This window comes from Mycteria americana (assembly GCF_035582795.1).
Source record: "Mycteria americana isolate JAX WOST 10 ecotype Jacksonville Zoo and Gardens chromosome Z unlocalized genomic scaffold, USCA_MyAme_1.0 Scaffold_18, whole genome shotgun sequence".
Lineage (NCBI taxonomy): Eukaryota > Metazoa > Chordata > Aves > Ciconiiformes > Ciconiidae > Mycteria > Mycteria americana.
In genome coordinates this window covers 13,915,517-13,933,796 of record NW_027445436.1, presented here as the reverse complement: position 1 = coordinate 13,933,796, position 18,280 = coordinate 13,915,517, and the positions used below count along the sequence as shown (strand labels likewise).

General features: G+C 40.0%; 1 protein-coding gene and 1 long non-coding RNA gene across 2 annotated transcripts in view; one reads left to right on the top strand and one right to left on the bottom strand.

Annotated features, from left to right (window-relative positions):
* The window catches only part of CZH18orf32 (chromosome Z C18orf32 homolog), a 349,853-nt gene that overhangs the window by 185,705 nt on the left and 145,868 nt on the right, over positions 1-18,280 (top strand). The window lies entirely within an intron of this gene.
* Positions 10,237-16,333, bottom strand: LOC142402925 (uncharacterized). Its single transcript, XR_012773511.1, has 3 exons — positions 16,190-16,333; positions 11,254-11,389; positions 10,237-10,307 (listed from the first exon to the last, which is right to left on the bottom strand). It is a non-coding gene; the product is annotated as an uncharacterized LOC142402925 (long non-coding RNA).

Sequence of the window (18,280 nt, the reverse complement as noted above, 5' to 3'; positions counted from 1 at the left end):
GCACTACCTCCAAATGCTCAAGGACTGTAGTTTGCATCTACTGTGTATGTTCAGTAGTGCCTTCATCTCCCCTTCATCTACAATAAGGATAACGCCACCATTTTGCTGTCTGTGCCCAGCAAGCCCATGCTCTTCTGTCACTTGCTCATCTACAATATTTTTATTTATTGTACCTACCTCTTTTCACATTTTGCAAATGAATGTTTTTGCAGTGCTCAGAGTTTAATTTTTTTAATTGTATATTATCCCCTTTTTTCCATGCTAGAGTAGTCATTGCAGTTCAAAAATAAAAAAATAATTCAAAGCAGAATTCAGTCTTTCTGTAAGGTGGTTTTAACATAGAGCTATTTCTCAGAATTCATCTTAGGCCAGCAGTTTCCTCTCAGGCTCTTCAGGTCTCTACCTCTCTCTGATGTAAATTATTCAGAGTACAATTCCCAACAGATTGATTAAACCAATGCTTATTGTTCAGACTAAATGATAGGTTGCTGCAGAATCCTCTTCCACAATAATTTTGTTGTTGATCGCAATTATAAAATGTAGTTAATGGTCTTCTAGGGGATAATAGTCTTGCACTGGCATTTTCAGGATCATAATTTATATGTACAACAAAGAGACTTTCTTAAAAACTCTTGGGTATGTATAGATGGGAACTGGGATTTAATGTTTTGATCTGTGATAATGTTTATTCATTAAAATCCATCTGGAAGAGGACTCTATGAAATATCTTTAATATATGTTATATTTTCTGTTAGCAATTTTTTAAATGTGATTTTGAATGTTAATTTTGTTAAATTGCTATGCTCAAGCATGCCTGCCTTTCCTTAGATTGGCACTTCTTTATTTATAAAGCAAATTTAACACAAAGCATGGCTTTGAGAAAGCTGGCTGTTTTCCAGATCTGTCTTTATTTTTAAATATTGATTATTAAGTTGAGCATTTTCCCACTGTGTGCCTTTAGCTGTTACTAAGGTAACTGACTTCTCAACCGCTGTTTCTCTGAAACAAGCATTAAAATGTGGGAATATTTTTATTGTTCTGTCATAAAAAGTTGTCTGTGGATTTATAAAGTCTGCTTATAAAATCTCACTCTGAGGAGGTCTGCAAAAACACTTTGAAGTTCCTAGGAAAAAAACAATACTGACCCATACTGATTTTTGCATGTATAATGTATCTCAGAAAAGCACTCTTGGGAATAAAAAAAAAAAAGAAACCCCCAAAAAACCAAATCACACAAACCACCACCACTATGAAACCAACACTTCAAACACAAGTTCAGGCATGTGCTGTCTGACCTATGAAAAGCATCCAGAACAACGTACATGCTGCATTTTCACCAAAAACTTGCTTTGATTTTTTTTCCTCCTTTTTTCTTTTATTAGCATTTTGTAGCTGAGGTTGCTTATCTTTTGGCTGGTAAAGCTGTTGTAGTAGTTGACTGTAGAAAAGAACATTAAGACCTCAAGACTGAATTTATGCAATCCTACATCATAAACATTTTTTTGCTCATCCAACTTATTCCACTGTCTCTAAAAGGACTTCTTGTATGAGTGAAACAGTAACAAAATGTGGGCATGTTGCAGAGTTTAAGCATATATAGTGGCTACCTTTCCTGATACTGCAACTTAAATACTGAAATCATAACACTACCTAAAGGCTTTGCAAGATATGACCCTCCATTTGTGTGATTTGCAAAAGATACAAGTGACAAAGATGCACTTGAAACAACAGATCGTTTTCCTCTGTTTCCTCAGATCATATTTAACTGAAAAATTAGCGTTTTGCCTTTGCATATAAATATAACCTAATTAAAATGAATTGCATGAACTGCCATGAACCTTTTTCCTCCAACTTTGATTCACGTATATTAGTCATAAATTGATTATTTTTTTTCCTGAAAGAAGTTCTAGCAATGTTGATGTTAAGTAAAACAATCCAGAGGACATATTCCTCAGTGAGTATACAATTTATTTCAAAATGTAAATGCCAGTAGATAAAAACTTTCAAATTAAGTTGATAATTTGGGGTTTTTTTCTAATTTCAAAAAGTGTGCAATGTCTATTTTGTTTGTTTGGGGGTTTTGGGGGTGTGTGTGAAATCTTGTTACCTTAACAAGTAGAAGGTATAGCTGCTCTCAAAGAAGTTGAATGATATATGAGTGAATACTGTAGATGAAATACTATTGCTTATAAAATATTTTTTCATTTTGAACAATCTGTAAACTACACCTTTGTTTATAGGAAAATGCTTGTAATGGTCACTGTAATATTCAGCTGTGGATTTAAAAAATTGTGAAATTAAACACTTTTGAAGAAATTGTGACTTTTGGTCAAAAATGGGAATGTAAAAAATACACTTTTCGATATTTACTTCTATATATTGGAAACATTTCTATTTAAAAATTACAAAGTACTTTACATACACAAATGAACAGTCTCAAAGCTTTTACTTAAGACTTTGAAAGGTTTAGAAGTTATAACTTAATTTCAGAGGTGCTTAAATATTGTGAGCTAATTAGAAACCAATCCAGTGTAGAATCTTATGGCCTTGAAGGCCCTTGCAAATGAATTGAGAAGAGGAGATGCAGTGCCAGCCCCAGTGCATGTGCTTAAATGAGATAAGGTAAGTCAATGGTCAAGAGAGAAAAAATAGTAAAACACCCTACTTTTTTTTAAAGACAAAGTTGCATGTTGCTGTATGTTCACTCATCTCCAGATTAATGAAATCATTGGAGTTATGTAGGGAAAGCAGTTGAAAGATTTTTTGAATAAAAAATGGTATTCTTCACAGGAAACTATTTTTTATTCTAGAAAATTTATAAAACTTAAATTGCATTAATGAAGATATACACCAATTTTTATTTGTACATGAAATATTTTTACTGATCCTTCCCCCTTCTGCCTCATAGGCTGAATGGTTCTGCTAAAATTTTTATGCATGTAAATCATACCTCAACATGCATTTTCAATCACCAGCACTAAAACGTGTTGTTTGTGGATCCCCTACGCCCAGCCGCTAGATTGCGATGGCCAGGGGACATAAAGAAGACCAGGAGGCAAGTCCTACTCTTCTCCATGCAAATCCAGAGAGGATAAAGCTTGGAACTAGGGACAGGGCCGGGCCAGCTATGGACTGCGAAGCATCTCAGGGCTGCAAGCCTCCACTTAAAACCCCAGACGAGGCGCTCAGAGGTGTGACCTCGCTCCGGAAGCGAGGGGAGGTGCCCTCAGGGCTCCCGGGGCCGCCCCTGTCCGCCGCCCGCGGCTCTCAGCTGCCTTCTCCAGCACAAGCTTCTTCACCGGTCTCGCGGAACTCGGCTTGCGCAGTGGCTACTCATCACGGACCGCGGCGGGGCCGCCCTGGGGCGGAGCAGGGCCAGTCGGCCCGCTGCCGCTGGGGGGCTATCTCTGCCGCGGCCGCCGTTGCCAGGGCAACACCGCGGGGTCCGCGCCGCCTGCTCGCCGTTTCCTCCGCCGCCGATTCGCCAAAGCCCGCGCCGCTCTTTCCAGGCGCGGGGCGAGGAGGGAAAAATCAAATCAAGTAGAAGTGAAAAAAAAAAAAGAAATTTTGTTGTGGTTTAACCCCAGTCGGCAGCTAAGCACCACACAGCCGCTCGCTCACCCTTCCCCCTCCTGGTGGGATGGGGGAGAGAATTGGAAGAGCAAAAGTAAGAAAAGTTGTGGGCTGAGATAAAAACAGTTTAATAATTGGAACAATAATAATAACAATAATAATAAATTGTAATGAGAAGGAAAACAACAAGAGTGAGAGAGAAACAAAACCCAAGGGGAAAAAAAACCCCAGTGATACAACTGCTCACCACCTGACGCCCAGCCAGTCCCCGAGCAGCGATTGCTACCCCCCGGCCAACTCCCCCCAGTTTATATTTTGGTCAGTGTCCTGGTTTCAGCTGGGATAGAGTTAATTTTCTTTATAGTGGCTGGTATGGGGCTATGTTTTGGATTTGTGCTGAAGACAGTGTTGATAACACAGAGATGTTTTAGTTGTTGCTGCACTAGTCAAGGACTTTTCAGCTTCCCGTGCTCTGCCAGGTGCAGAAGAAGCTGGGAGGGGGCACAGCCAGGATAGTTGATCCAAACTGACTAAAGGGCTATTCCATACCATATGACGTCATGCTCAGTATATAAACTGGGGAAGAAGAAGGAAGGGGGGACATTCGGAGTGATGGCGTTTGTCTTCCCAAGTAACCATTACGCATGATGGAGCCCTGCTTTCCTGGAGATGGCTGAACACCTGCCTGCCCATGGGAAGTAGTGAATGAATTCCTTGCTTTGCTTCGCTTGCGTGCACAGCTTTTGCTTTCCCTATTAAACTGTCTTTATCTCAACCCACGAGTGTTCTCACTTTTACTCTTCTGATTCTCTCCCCCATCCCACTGTGGGGGGAGTGAGCTGTGTGGTGCTTAGTTGCCGTCTGGGGCTAAACCACGACAGGCTGAAACATTCTCTAACCCTCCAAGATTTCTCAAATGCGCTTGGTATGGAAATATTTCTTTGTCAGCTCCTATTTTGAAGGCCTAAAAAACAATCATTAACCTCAAAAAAAATTAAGGAGCCAGAACAGTATATAAAAAACATTGTTGCAAGAGATGAGGGAAGATTCTGAAACAGGCACAGAAAACTAACATCAAACAAGTACGGGCAAAGCTGCTCTCTGTATTATCCAGTTCAGTAGAGCAATACAGAATTACTGCAACACTGACTAGACAGGCTTTCAGCACTGAAACCTCAAACCATGACTTACACAGGTTGCTGCAGCAACCACCAGATGGCTGGAAACATATCCTGTGCCCCATGCCACCGCCCAGAACACTCTCCTGGGCCTTGAAAAGCAAGTCCTATGGCGACATGGCACCCCAGAAAGAATTGAGTCAGACAAGGGGACTCATTTCCGAAACAACCTCATAGACACCTGGGCCAAAGAGCATGGCATTGAGTGGGTATATCACGTTCCCCATCATGCACCAGCCTCCGGGAAAATTGAACGATACGATGGACTGTTAAAGACTACACTGAGAGCAATGGGTGCTGGGACATTCAAACATTGGGATACACATTTAGCAAAGGCCACCTGGTTGGTCAACACTAGGGGATCTGTCAATCGAGCTGGCCCTGCCCAATCAAAACTTTTACGCACTGTAGAAGGGGATAAGGTCCCTGTAGTGCACATAAAAAACCTATGCTGGGGAAGACAGTCTGGGTTACTCCTGCCTCGGGCAAAGGCAAGCCCATTCGTGGGATTGCCTTTGCTCAAGGACCCGGGTGCACTTGGTGGGTAATGCGAGAGGATGGGGAAGTCCGCTGTGTACCTCAAGGGGATTTGATTTTGGGTGAGAATAGCCAATGAACTAAATGGTATGATGGTAATTGCTATATAATACTGTATGTCATCTCTTTTATGGTGGCTATATGCCATATCAATGGTATTTCAGTGAGAATCACCCAGATTAATGAAGAATGAACTTTTCTGAAACCAAGCAAAGTGCAGCAGTGATGGAACCAGAACTGGCTTCAGCATGCAACAATCCGACACCACACACCCTCTCTCCTGCCCTGAAGGGCTGTTATGACAGATGGAGCCCAAAGTCATGGACTAAATGAACTCAATGGACATTTGAGAGGGATGGCCCATAGACCAAGGGAATGATAGCTGTGTGTATATATCAAAATACAGGAAAAGTGGTGGTGACTAAGTGGAATGTATTAGAGTAGGACCTTGGCATGATGGTATAGAATGGTATAGGTGGTAGATGGTATAGAATAAGGGGTGGTGGTGCGGTTGCATTACTTGGGGTTTTTCTCTGGGTTTTGTTCCTCTCTCACTCTTCTTGTTTTCCTTTTCATTACAATTTTTTTCCCCCAATTATTAAACTGTTGTTATCCCAACCCACGAGTTTTCATACTTTTCCTCTTCCTATTCTCTCCCCCATCCCATGGGGGGGGGGTGGGGGGGGGGGTGAGCCAGCAGTTGTGTGTTCTTAATTGCCAAGTGAAGCTAAACCATGACAGCTGTACATGTTAAAGGCTGGTTTTGGCTTTTGCAGTTTGCTGTGCTCTGTAGTGTTTAGTGGTGTTTTGCCTGGGAGATTTATTATTAAAACACTGGCCTTGAGCTTAATCTGCTATTTGGTCTCGGTACTGATGCCATTACTTTACCTCGGGTACCATCTCATGGAGACAATTAATAATTATATTTCTTCCTCCGAGAGGTTTTTGGTGGAGGAAATACAGAATGGCACCTTTACCACTTTCTTCTGTGATGTTTTCTCCCTCATTACAATAACTCTTCAATATCTTGAACATCCTTGTGTAATCAAAATACTCCTATTGGTATTTCTTCGGAATATTGTTTCAGCTTTTTCCAAGGTTAACCTATTTAGGAATTTTACCCAGGCCCCACGGCAGTGTGGTTATGGGTGGCAAGGCGTGTGGGAGAATATGAGCAGGTATCTAGAAATCTTCTCACCTCCTATGGTTTGGATCTTCACTCCCAGATCCTGATGAAGTGATAGAATGTTTGGAGAAAAAAAAAAAAGAGATGCCCTGGCTATTCCGAAGAGGCACAGCTTATCACACTGCACTGGGGCCTGGCCTGCACCTCCTGAACACTGCTCAATATTCTGCAGCACCCTCAAGGAGAAGAGAGGATCTCTGGATCTGAAAACATACCAACAGACACTGTGGCTAAACTAAAGGCCCAGCCTTCAACTATATCAGTCACCTCTATAACTAAAAAGAAACAATGGAAGCAGAAGTCAACTCATTTAGTAAGGGATGAAGAAGCCTCTCCTAAGAGGGAGCAGTAGAAACAATCACAAGAGGCAGCCTGTTCTGCAGCAGAGCAGTCACAAGAACAGGAAGGGGAAGGGACTGAAATCATAAACGAAACAGAAACCACCCAATCCCTATCCGTGAGCTGAGATATGCAAAGCTGTCAACCAGGCAAGCAAATTCTCAGCTGGTTACTCCGATGCTGGGATATTGGGGCCAGTAGCCTGGAATTAGAGGGCAAGGAAGCCCAGCAGCTGGGATCCCTTTCTAGGGAAGGGGGCATTGACAAAGGGATTGGAAAAAGGGCAGGAATCCTCAGTCTTTGGAGGTGACTCCTGTCGAGTGTGAAGGACAGGTATCCCTTCAAGGAAGATCCTGCCAATTCCCAAAGCGAGTGGACCACCATTGAGGGAGGTAGCCAGTATCTGAGGGAATTAGCCGTGGTGGAGGTGATCTATAGCAACCTGGATGACAACCAGGTATCCAAAGACCCAGATGAAATCCGGTGCACACAGTCCATGTGGCAATAGTTTGTACGAAGTGCACCGACATCATATGCCAGCACCCTGGCAATGATGAGCTGGACAGACACGGAGGCACCAACTGTGGATGGATTGGCCAGACAACTCCAAGAATTCAAAGAGAATCTCGCTTCCTCCCTACAGGCCTGCATCTCGGCTGTGGAGAAACTGTCCCAACAATTGTCCCAGCAATTAAAGAAGGATAGGTCTTCCTCACCCATTCCAACCAATGTCTTGGCTATTAAGAGTCAGCCTTTTTGTGTTGAGGGGAGAGGGTTACCAGTGGCGCACACCACATGCCACCCTGTGGTTCTATCTGCGTGACCAGGGGGAGGACATGAGGAAGTGGGATGGTGAACCTACCTGGAGACTAGAAGCTCGAGTACAGGAACTGCAAGAAAAAACAACAGCCAGAAGGCACCCATCCAGGAAGTTTACTGCTCCAGTGTCTGTTGGTGCTTAGTTGCTGGCCGGGGTTAAACCACAACATCAGGTCATATGAAAGCCTTTCACTGGAGCACAGGGGGACTTCTCAATCAAATCAGATGATGCTTCAGGGATACAGGCAATAGCTATGAGGTACTGAAGCTCATCAACTACTAGTTCAATCCAAAATTAGATAGCAATTTTCTATGGAATGTCTCTCATTTGAGAGGGTGTGACAGATGCACGCACTCTGAGTGAACAGTACTTTGGTTCAGGCATTACTGAGAAGTAGGCCTGACTGAAATCAGCCCTGCTGTGCAAACCTTGAGAATTGTGCTAGGCCATATCTTCTCAGGAACCAAGGAATCTAGACCATGTCTTATCAGGAGCTAACAGTACTAGCCCTAGCTGGGACTAGACAAAACTAAAACTGCTACAGCTGCACATACACCAAAAGGGTGTTTGACTAGGAGTCAATCACTTCACACTATAAATATCTGTAGCCCACCCCGAGCCCATTGAGCTCTCCTGTATGGCAGCAGGCTGCACAGCAGTGATCTTCCCTTTGAGAAGGGACGCCTCTCAAGGTTACTCCTCAAGGTTGAGAGACCCCTTACCCAGCATCTGATATCTATAATGAAGTAAGTGACATTTTACATTAGGCCTAAGAGTATACTGTATGCTAGCAACATTTATATATGCAGCTATAGCTTAATTATTACAAGTGCACTAAGTAGTAGAGTGTTTGACCGCTGTCTAAAATCATCTAATCACCATCTAAATGATAATTTAAATGATGATTTAAACGATAAATCATTGTCAAGTTATTGTTAAATCACTGTTTAATTACCATTCAATTGTCGCTTAATCACCATTTGATTACCATTTGATTTTCATTCAATCATCGATTAATTACCATTTGATCATCATTTAATCATTAATAAAACCCTTTTAGTTAACCCCACAAGGACTTCTCTTAATAATTCATCTGCGACAGAGGGTAACAGAAAAATGCATTACCTTGAGCGCAAATCAAACAGCAAGAATAAAAAAGCCTAATGAAAATACTTAGAATGAATTCAGCTACTAATGAACCTAAATCTTAACACTGGACAATAAACAGCAAGGCCATTCTACATCAGTTCTATTACAAAGAAGTTCACAGTAAGTTAATGTGTGGAAGACTGGTTGAAATTAACCCTGAAATACCTGAAGCTTTCGAAATATTAATTATAACATTAAAATTAAGTCAAGATTCCCTGAAATACATAAAATCTTCAAGAGTACATTACAGTACAAGAGTATAGTACATTAATTTGACCTAAAACAGAGTACTTTGTCCCAGCTTTGCTATGAACAGAACTATTTTACCATGCAGATCTCAGAAGCCTAGCCAGACACACAAAACTTTACATTTCAGCTGTATTCTAAAAGAGGGAGAAAAGGTATAATTTCCTGCAATCCTTGTTACCATAGCAGAGTAATGAAATGCTTTTTCCTCTTAAGTTGGTCGGTGCAATTAGGCATTTACCAGACTTGATGGATCCTACTATGCATAAGAACAGAAAGAAGCCCTACTTGCAATACACAATTAGGGAGTTCCCTCCTGTCTTACCACCTTCTTGTATGCTTAGAAGAAGGTCTTCTCAAAGATGAATATCCTTACAGTGTTTTTTAAAGAGGTCAGAATGGACTGGACTCGCAACCTTGGGATAAATTTCCACCCCAATGAGGATATAAAGCTGTCATATACCTTTCTCTATAAACTTAGGCTAATAATCCTATCAAGAACCCAATTCCCAATTCAACCAGCATGTTCTATCAACTTGTGAAACCAAGACGGTCTCGTTAGAAATCACTACAAACTCTTCCAGATCTTCCTTCCCCCCCCCCCAATTTGGAAAAAAATTGACATATCAAGAAAGCAGTATTAATTGCAAGCAACTAGCATATGTTCTAGGACTGCTGGTTTTGCATAACATAATTTTTCCACATAACATCTCGTGAAAATGCAAGAGAAGTGGGGAGTAAAGACCATCCCATAGATTTTCTTGATAGATCAACGTTAGAAAGGAAATGAATAAGCAGTTCACAGAAGAAAAAAAAAGTATGAGAGAGAGAGAGCGTATCGGGTTTACGTGGCAAGGTTTTGGTAGGGGTGGGTGCTGCAGGGGTGGCTGAGCTAATCAGCAACAGTGGTAGTGCCTCTGTGATAACATATTTAAGAAGGGGAAAAAACTGCTGTGCAACAGCAGCTGGAAGAGAGATGAGTGAGAATACGTGAGAGAAACAACTCTGCGGACACCGAGGTCAGTGAAAAAAGACAAGGAGAGAGATGACGAGGCAAAAAAGAGAGGCATCATACCTTCAACCTCTCAGAGCGTTAAGTCTAAGATGCAATTGGAAAGTATTTGCATAGTGAACATATACTGAAATCATTAGTATTTATAAATACCCCAAGAATTTCACAATTGCTTCTACCTATTATTAAAACATACCTTATTTCATCAGTTTCTGGCACTTTGGTGTAAGGTAGAATTGCTCGAACTCTCCTTCTATCCTCCACAGGCTACAATTTAAGGGAAGAGTGCAAAGATATTAATTTTCCCTTTCATTCTAGTGTAGGCTTCCTCTCCCCAACATTATGCTATTCTGAGGCAAAAGACTGGTAACAGTCATTTGTACCCCTTACTAGTTTTAAGTTTTCAAAGGGTCAAAAATAGTAAGAGCTGGAAATGCTTAATTCCTAAAGTTATCTACAAAAGCTCTCATTTTGTTTCTAGCCTTGTAACATTACCAGTCACGTTATCTCCAAAAATCAAATTACCCAATGACGTAATTCCCATGAAAGAGTACTTTAAAACTTTCTTCAACTTAGTGGAAATTTATGAAAGTCTAACATTCAGAAACATCTTTATTTGGGGGGGGACGACGACGGCACAGTCTGCAGGTGTTTGGGGGGGGCTGTTTTGTTTGGGTTGGGTGGTTTTGGGGTGGTTTTGTTTTGGTTGTTTGGTTTTTTTCTTAATTACTGATATCGTCTTAAGGAGAGTCACTTGAAAGAAGCCCAGCTTTCAGGAACTTTGGTTATTTCCAGGATGCGTATTTTGAAATCTTTGCTACAAAATCGTAATATTATTTTGAAATACTTTATTAAGTCAGCGTAAAACCCTAGAGGCTACATTACAATGGTGCTCTTTCCTAGCCAAGAACCACACATTTTCTTGTTTATCTCAGTTTACATACAATGTTATTACTACATTTGGAGATAACTGCAATACCCAATATCTAGCTTTCTCATTACAGATTTTCATTAAAAAACATTTTTTATCATGAATTTCTATCAGTAAGAACATGTTTATATATTCCTTATACTTCACCATACGCTGAGACAGCTCTAGAACTAGGGGAAGCTGTCTAAAATGCTTTTTTCATAGAAAACTATAAATATCGAAGGCAAGATTAATATTATTAAATATTTAAAGTAAATGACATTTAAAAATTTTACTACTTGCCTCTGGAGGTGCTACTGGAAAGAATAGTTTTTCCCCCTTCAGCAAACAAGACACATGACTGTAATAACCAATTAGGTCCGAGAGTGAAGCAAAGCGACGTCCACCAATGTAATAGTCTCCACACATGGCAATAATCCTGTTAACAAAGAAAAGGAAGCTTGACAGAAGAAAATCTTTTGCTACAAATCGTTGGGGTGTTTTTTGTTGGTTTTGTGATTTTTTAAATTTGTTTTTAAGAGGAAGTTAGGATAACGTTGAGTTTTTAAAGTAGGCTGTCTACGTTCAACAAAATGCAATATTACAAACTCTCTCTCTCATATATATATACACACACACACCCCCTTCCTTAACTAATGAATATCTCATCAGCAATTACTGATAAACATCACAACACAAAAATATTTGAAGACCGTAAAGGAGATGTAGATTTACAAAAAAGTAAGCAGATTTGCTAAAACTAAATTAAATTAAACACAAGAATGTAATTACCAGCATCCTGGACAAGTGACGTACTACATTAGTAGAGGTAACAGCATTAATACTTCTATCATGCAGGACATACAGCTTATATAAATTTGGCAGAGTATCAATATATTTTGGTAACAAATAACTGCACTTAATTATACAGTGTAGAACACTGAAATACCTTCAAAAATTAGTCACTTTTCTACAGTTAGTCTAGTATCCGTGCTAAAAAATAAGAAATAACTTTGTAGTAATAACATACTCAATTTAAAAGCCTGCTAATAAGTAGGGAAAATGCTTAAAAAACCCATTTCAATAGTTTAACACAAAAGAAAATTCTTATAAAATTGTTCATCTTACTCGCTAACTTATGTAGTTGGGGTGTGTGGGGGGGAGTGTGTGTGTTTGTTTTGGGGCTGATTGGGGGTTTTTTTGTTTGTTTTGGGGGTTTTTTGCCAGGTGGTGGGGTGCATATATTAGTACTCAGATTTGTGAACACACTTGTCATACCAAAAAAAGGGAAATACCATGTCTATTCATATTGCTATGCAATACAAGTTCTAAAACCAGTCAGAAATAATTGATTTAGGTAAGAGAATTAACAGTTTTAAAAACATTTGTATTACACAAGAGTCATTTGTACAAGGGAAAAAAGTACATAAGTTGAAACAATATTTTTGACCAGACAATCCAAAGAAACAATCAGTTATGTAAACTGATGGCATCAAGAGGACCTGAATTTCTCCAGCAACGCAGAAGTTGGACAGCAGTCCTGAGTAATAACACTTCTTTTAAAATGTGAAGAGCTATCTGGAAAAGCAATCGGAGAAGGGAGAAAAAAATGACAGAGGGACTGAACTATTCCTTTAGTTATAAGGGGGGCGGGGGGAGGTGAACGAGACATTTGATCTACTTAAAGACTATAATTTTTGGTAAAAATTGTGAAGTCAACAGTTTTATGAAACCTGCAGAATGCTAGTTTCCAATAAATTATGTAGTAAATGGGAAAAACATCATACTTTCTACCAGAACTCTTGTTGCAGAGTGTTAAAACAATCATTTTTAGGATCATAGAATTGTTTAGGTTGGAAAAGACCCTTGAGATCATCGAGTCCAACCATTAACCTAACACTGCCAAGACCACCACTAAACCACGTCCCTAAGCACCACATCTACATGTCCTTTAAATACCTCCAGGGATGGTGACTCAACCACTTCCCTGGGCAGCCTGTTCCAATGCTTGACAACCCTTTCAGTGAAGTAAAATTTCCTAATATCCAGTCTAAACCTCCCCTGGCGCAACTTGAGGCCATTTCCTCTTGTCCTATCACTTGTTACCTGGGAGAAGACACCGACACCCACCTCGCTTTAACCTCCTTTCAGGTAGTTGTAGAGAGCAATAAGGTCTCCCCTCAGCCTCCTTTTCTCCAGGCTAAACAGTCCCAGCTCCCTCAGCCGCTCCTCATAAGACTTCTGCTCCAGACCCTTCACCAGCTTCTCTGCCCTTCTCTGGACACGCTCCAGCACCTCAATGTCTCTCTTGTAGTGAGGGGCCCAAAACTGAACACAGTATTCGAGGTGCGGCCTCACCAGTGCCAAGTACAGGGGCACGATCACTTCCCTAGTCCTGCTGGCCACACTATTTCTGATACAAGCCAAAGTCAAAGGCTTTACTACAGTCCAGGTAGACAACATTCACAGCCTTTCCCTCATCCACTAAGTGGGTCACCTTGTCATAGAAGGAGATCAGGTTGGTCAAGCAGGACCTGCCTTTCATAAACCCATGCTGACTGGGCCTGATCACCTGGTTGTCCTGTACATGCCGTGTGATGGCACTCAAGATGATCTGCTCCATAACCTTCCCCGGCACTGAGGTCAGACTGACAGGCCTGTAGTTCCCCGGGTCCTCCTTCCGGCCCTTCTTGTAGGTGGGCATCACATTCGCTAACCTCCAGTCAACTGGGACCTCCCCGGTTAGCCAGGACTGCTGATAAAGGATTGAAAGTGGCTTGGTGAGCGCTTGGGCCAAAGGAGGAAGTCTTATGATATACCTTCACAAACTGAAGTCTAAGAATATATAACATCATTGATCAGTGAAGATAAAAATATACAAGAAATTGAGAGAAACCATTAGTCAACTAATCAAATTTCACTTAAAGAAAAAAGTTAACGTCTAACATCATATTACCTCTCTCTCCAGTTTCCAGAAGACAAGTTATCTTAAAGATATTTCAAAACAAATTACAGTACCAAAGGTTAAACGTCTGACACTACTTAGTTTTCTATTTAGCATTTGACTTCTTTACAAAGCTCATGAACAATTCAAAAACAAAAGGAAAAAACAAATTTAACTGCTGAGAAACTCAGATGCGTATATTATTTATTTGTAGTTGGTTTCTTACACTTTTATTCTCTTTTTCATTAACAGGTCAGTATTCTAATACATTCCTGCTTTAAAAAAATCTCTCTTCTCAGGTCAGTTGTTTCAACTATATTATTTCTCCCAAACAGGAGTGTAAAACATATACTAAGATCAATCTTCTGAGATGAAATTTGAAGTTTTTAAGCATAAAACACTGCAAGGGGAGTCAGCAAATAACATAACTTTAAGGATCTAGACTAGATCTCTTGGCATATTTTCTACCAGATTCCTTATAAAAATCCATGGTAAATTATTCAGAGATTAGGCTTCTAAATGAAATTTAGTGTTTCACATTTTATTATTAAATCAAGCTCAAATGAAACCTTTCTTTGGAACACACAGGACTAGTAAATACAAAGACTTCTGTAACCACAGAAAATTCTGAAGGACAAGATTAAAAGATAAAGTTTTTCCTTCCCAATATTTTATATCACTCAGCAACTCACCAAAAAACATACTACTTCAGCCAAAAAGAATTTAGTTTTGATAGACTCATACACTATCTGTCACTCATATGCTGCATGAACATATGCCCATATCCAACTTGGCAGGGGGGAGGGATTTGGAGAACTTTCACCTAAAATATTGGTATTTTAGTCAAACAGAAATACGTAAGCAAAGTTTAATCTGAAAAATATCACTTTTAGGAAACAAAATATCAGCGAGATTGTTGAGCGATGGAAATTTCACCCATTTTTGGAAGGCTGCCATTGGCAAAGAACTTTGGTGAAAGTGACGCTTCCAGTCTGTGGGACCCAGTGGATGCATCCCTATATTTGGCTGAAATAACTTCAAGACTGCCATTCTGGAGGCTGAAAAATGTTTGAGTGTCGCATCTGCCCTTCTAATAACAAAAACATATACACTCTGCAGTCAACAAATGAAACCAAATGCATGTCTGTTCTGTGAAGAACAGTATCAGCAAACAAATTAGTTTCCTTTGAATAGCTATCTCTTCACATTTTTAATGGATCCAAGAAGGAAGGATTCTTTAAGATTTGAAAAATTATAAGGATCCCTTTCTTAGAAAGTCTTTAATGGTTTCCCATTTTTTTATCTGAGATGCCAGAAACAATTTTATGGTGGACATGAACCAACATTCAACACCTGATATTGGCTACAATAAGCAGAAGTTATTAAAAATAAGACTCTTAAAAACAGCACTTAAAAGCAAGTATTAACATAATTTAATTTTCTACTACTGCTACATAGTAACCAGATCCCAAACAAGAATCAGTATAGCTGAGAAGCATGAATTGTTAGCTCAAACAGCATGAGGCAAACATGAGCATGCTATTTCTGTTTGCTTTGCAAGTAAATTTGCTTTCTGTTTATTTCTTGTTATGTAGATAGCTGACAAAGGTTTTTTTCTACTGCTGAAGATGCACTTGATATCCTGTTTTGTGAAGATAAACTTCACACTGCACCACACTACTTGCTGACTAACATTCAAGTGCTTCCCAGAACATATCTCATTTACACTAAATGAGAATAAATTAATGTATATAACTTGCTAATGGTAAAATAATCCTGGTTACAATTTCAGATAAAGGGCTATTTGTATTTAGAACAACTAATTCTAACACATACTGAAAGCTGATTCCAGCAAATCCTCATATTATTAAATACATAACCTCTTTGTTTCTCCTTGTTATTTCTTTCTTATAAAGGAAACACCCAGATTTGCTACAACTTTGACATTCAAGTATGTCCTGTGAGCTGCAATAACTAAGGAATAGACTCAAAACAATCTCCTCGGATTACTAATAAGAAGCCTGCATGTTACTGTAAATTTAGTCCCAACAGCTTTAGACAAGCTTCTCTATTCTGATGATGTTGGTTTCCTCACATTTTCATTCTTTAGCCTGTAAAGGAATTTTTAAGTAGCATGGTTTAAAACAATTAAACCTTAGTAAAGAGCTATATCATAAATAGATAAAAAGTAAAAAAAATTCAATTTATAGTACAGTATAGAAAACAATTGTATTAAGTTCTAAAACCACAAATAAACAGGTTACAGTGTTTTAAAAGAAAACATTTAATTCTCACCTAAAATGATTGACATTTGTTTTACTAAGGAATGAAAGCACAAATGAACCCGGTCTCCGATCACTCTCTCGAATAAGGTAACTTCCAGGTTTTCCCGCTTGCCAAAGACGTTCTTCTGCAATCGCTCTATCGAGTTTTCCATGATACCACCTAAAAAACAATGTAACAATGGGTGTCCTTAGAATTTAAGGCTTCTGTTTATTTTCACAGAACAGACCTGTGAAACTAATGAAAGTTCTCAGTTAAAACTGATGCAATTCCAAACCTTTGTTTCAAATAAAGTTGTCAGATATTTACATGTGCAACCTCTCTCAAATTACTTATTTACAAATTCTGTGTATTGGAAAACTTCACAGGTTCAGATAACTCATTTCCCCAAATAACTCAAACTGGAGGAAAGCACTCTGAACCATCCAAAGGGGACAAAGGCTCTCTATAACCAGCTTTTTCTTTCCTCCCCAATTTGCTCATTTTCAGTAAACAAGCAGAACCAGAGGTAACTGATCTGACTCAGACTGTTGTATTTTAAGCCTACTCAGGCTTCAATTCAGGCTATAACCTGTTTCTCAAACGACAAACACAGATCACAGTATCAAAGCCTGCACAAACACCACAAACAAAACAACAGCAGTCACCAGACCATATTTCAGCCAAAAAAAGTCTTCCCCACACCCAACACGCAGCCTATTAAAAGCAAATACAGATGCACAGCAACTCACAGACTGCAAAATATGACAAAAGAACACTTCAGTTTAAAGGCAAAGGTTAGACTCATCATTCAAACATTCCTTACCCTTACATCAATTTTCTTTTATTTACAAAACTCTAGTCAGACCTCTTTCTACCCCAAACAATCAAAGGGGGGGGGGGGGGGGGGAAGCAGCAGTGGAGGGAGCAATTGAAGCAAAGCCAAGTGTTGCCAAGTGTTGTTCTCAAAACCTCTTAAAAAGGAAAACTTTTATCCAGCTACTGTTTTGTACTATTTAAATTATCGACTATTTCAAATGAAAGGGTTAAATCCCTGACAATCCCTGACTAAGACCTTACTGTGATACATACAGACTTGCATTTTTTTTAGTTTCACTTGCATCCTTGTTCTCTCTTGTTCTCTTCCCCTGCAAAGATAGTTTTAGTTACCTGCTGAGCAGAGTTGATGGTGGGACATTTCCTGTAACTTCTTACCTGATAGGACTAAACAGGCCTTGAGCAAGCTCGTTAGGCTTCCTAATTAAATCACCGATAACAGGAACTCAGGACGATTGTGCCAAAGATAAGCACCAAAGAACTAGCTTAAATCGACCCCCTTGTAACATTCCGAGGCCGAAGGACCAATGAGCTAACTCGATGACTATATATGGACAAAGGAAGCCCAAAGTTCAACTAGTGGACAACGTGAGGAAGACTATGGAAGACCACCGGGAGGGTGAAAAGACCCTAACCCTAATTTTACTGCGCATGCTTGGACTATGTAAATGAATTCCGGGAACTCATCACCATAAAACTGCCCTTTTCAGGAAATCGGATGAATATGTATAATTTTTCTGTATATGAACTGATGTGCTGTGCTAACCTGGCGAAGCACTTGTGGCGGAGCGATTCCCAGTGCTGCAATAAAGAATACCTGCTTAATAGTCATCCCGACTATTGAGTTCTGATTTCGGCTTTTCACGGCAACAGTTTGGCACCCCAGATAGGACCCGCTCTGCTCGGCTGCAGGACCCGCTGAGAACAGGACTCCCTAGGGTACCCCCGGGATTTCCCGGAGGGACTCCTCGCCTCAGTCGGATCACTGTGGGAGCAGACAAGGACCATCTAAAGGAAAAAAAGGTATTCTTTAAATCTTTTCTGTTTTGGAATTTGGGACCGGTCATTTGGAAGGTTCTCGTAAGTCGTAGGAGACGTCCTACGCTGAGCGCCGTATACCAGGCTACTAGTGCCTGAGGGTATACATTTGGTATTTAGTACGTTGGTACAGGCACGGGTTAAGCCTTGTACTTCTGCAAGAACGTGCCTTTTGGTATTGGTACACTTATGAAACCCGCATGAGTTTGTACTGTTGGTGGTACGGATTTACTGGCACCAAACTCGGAT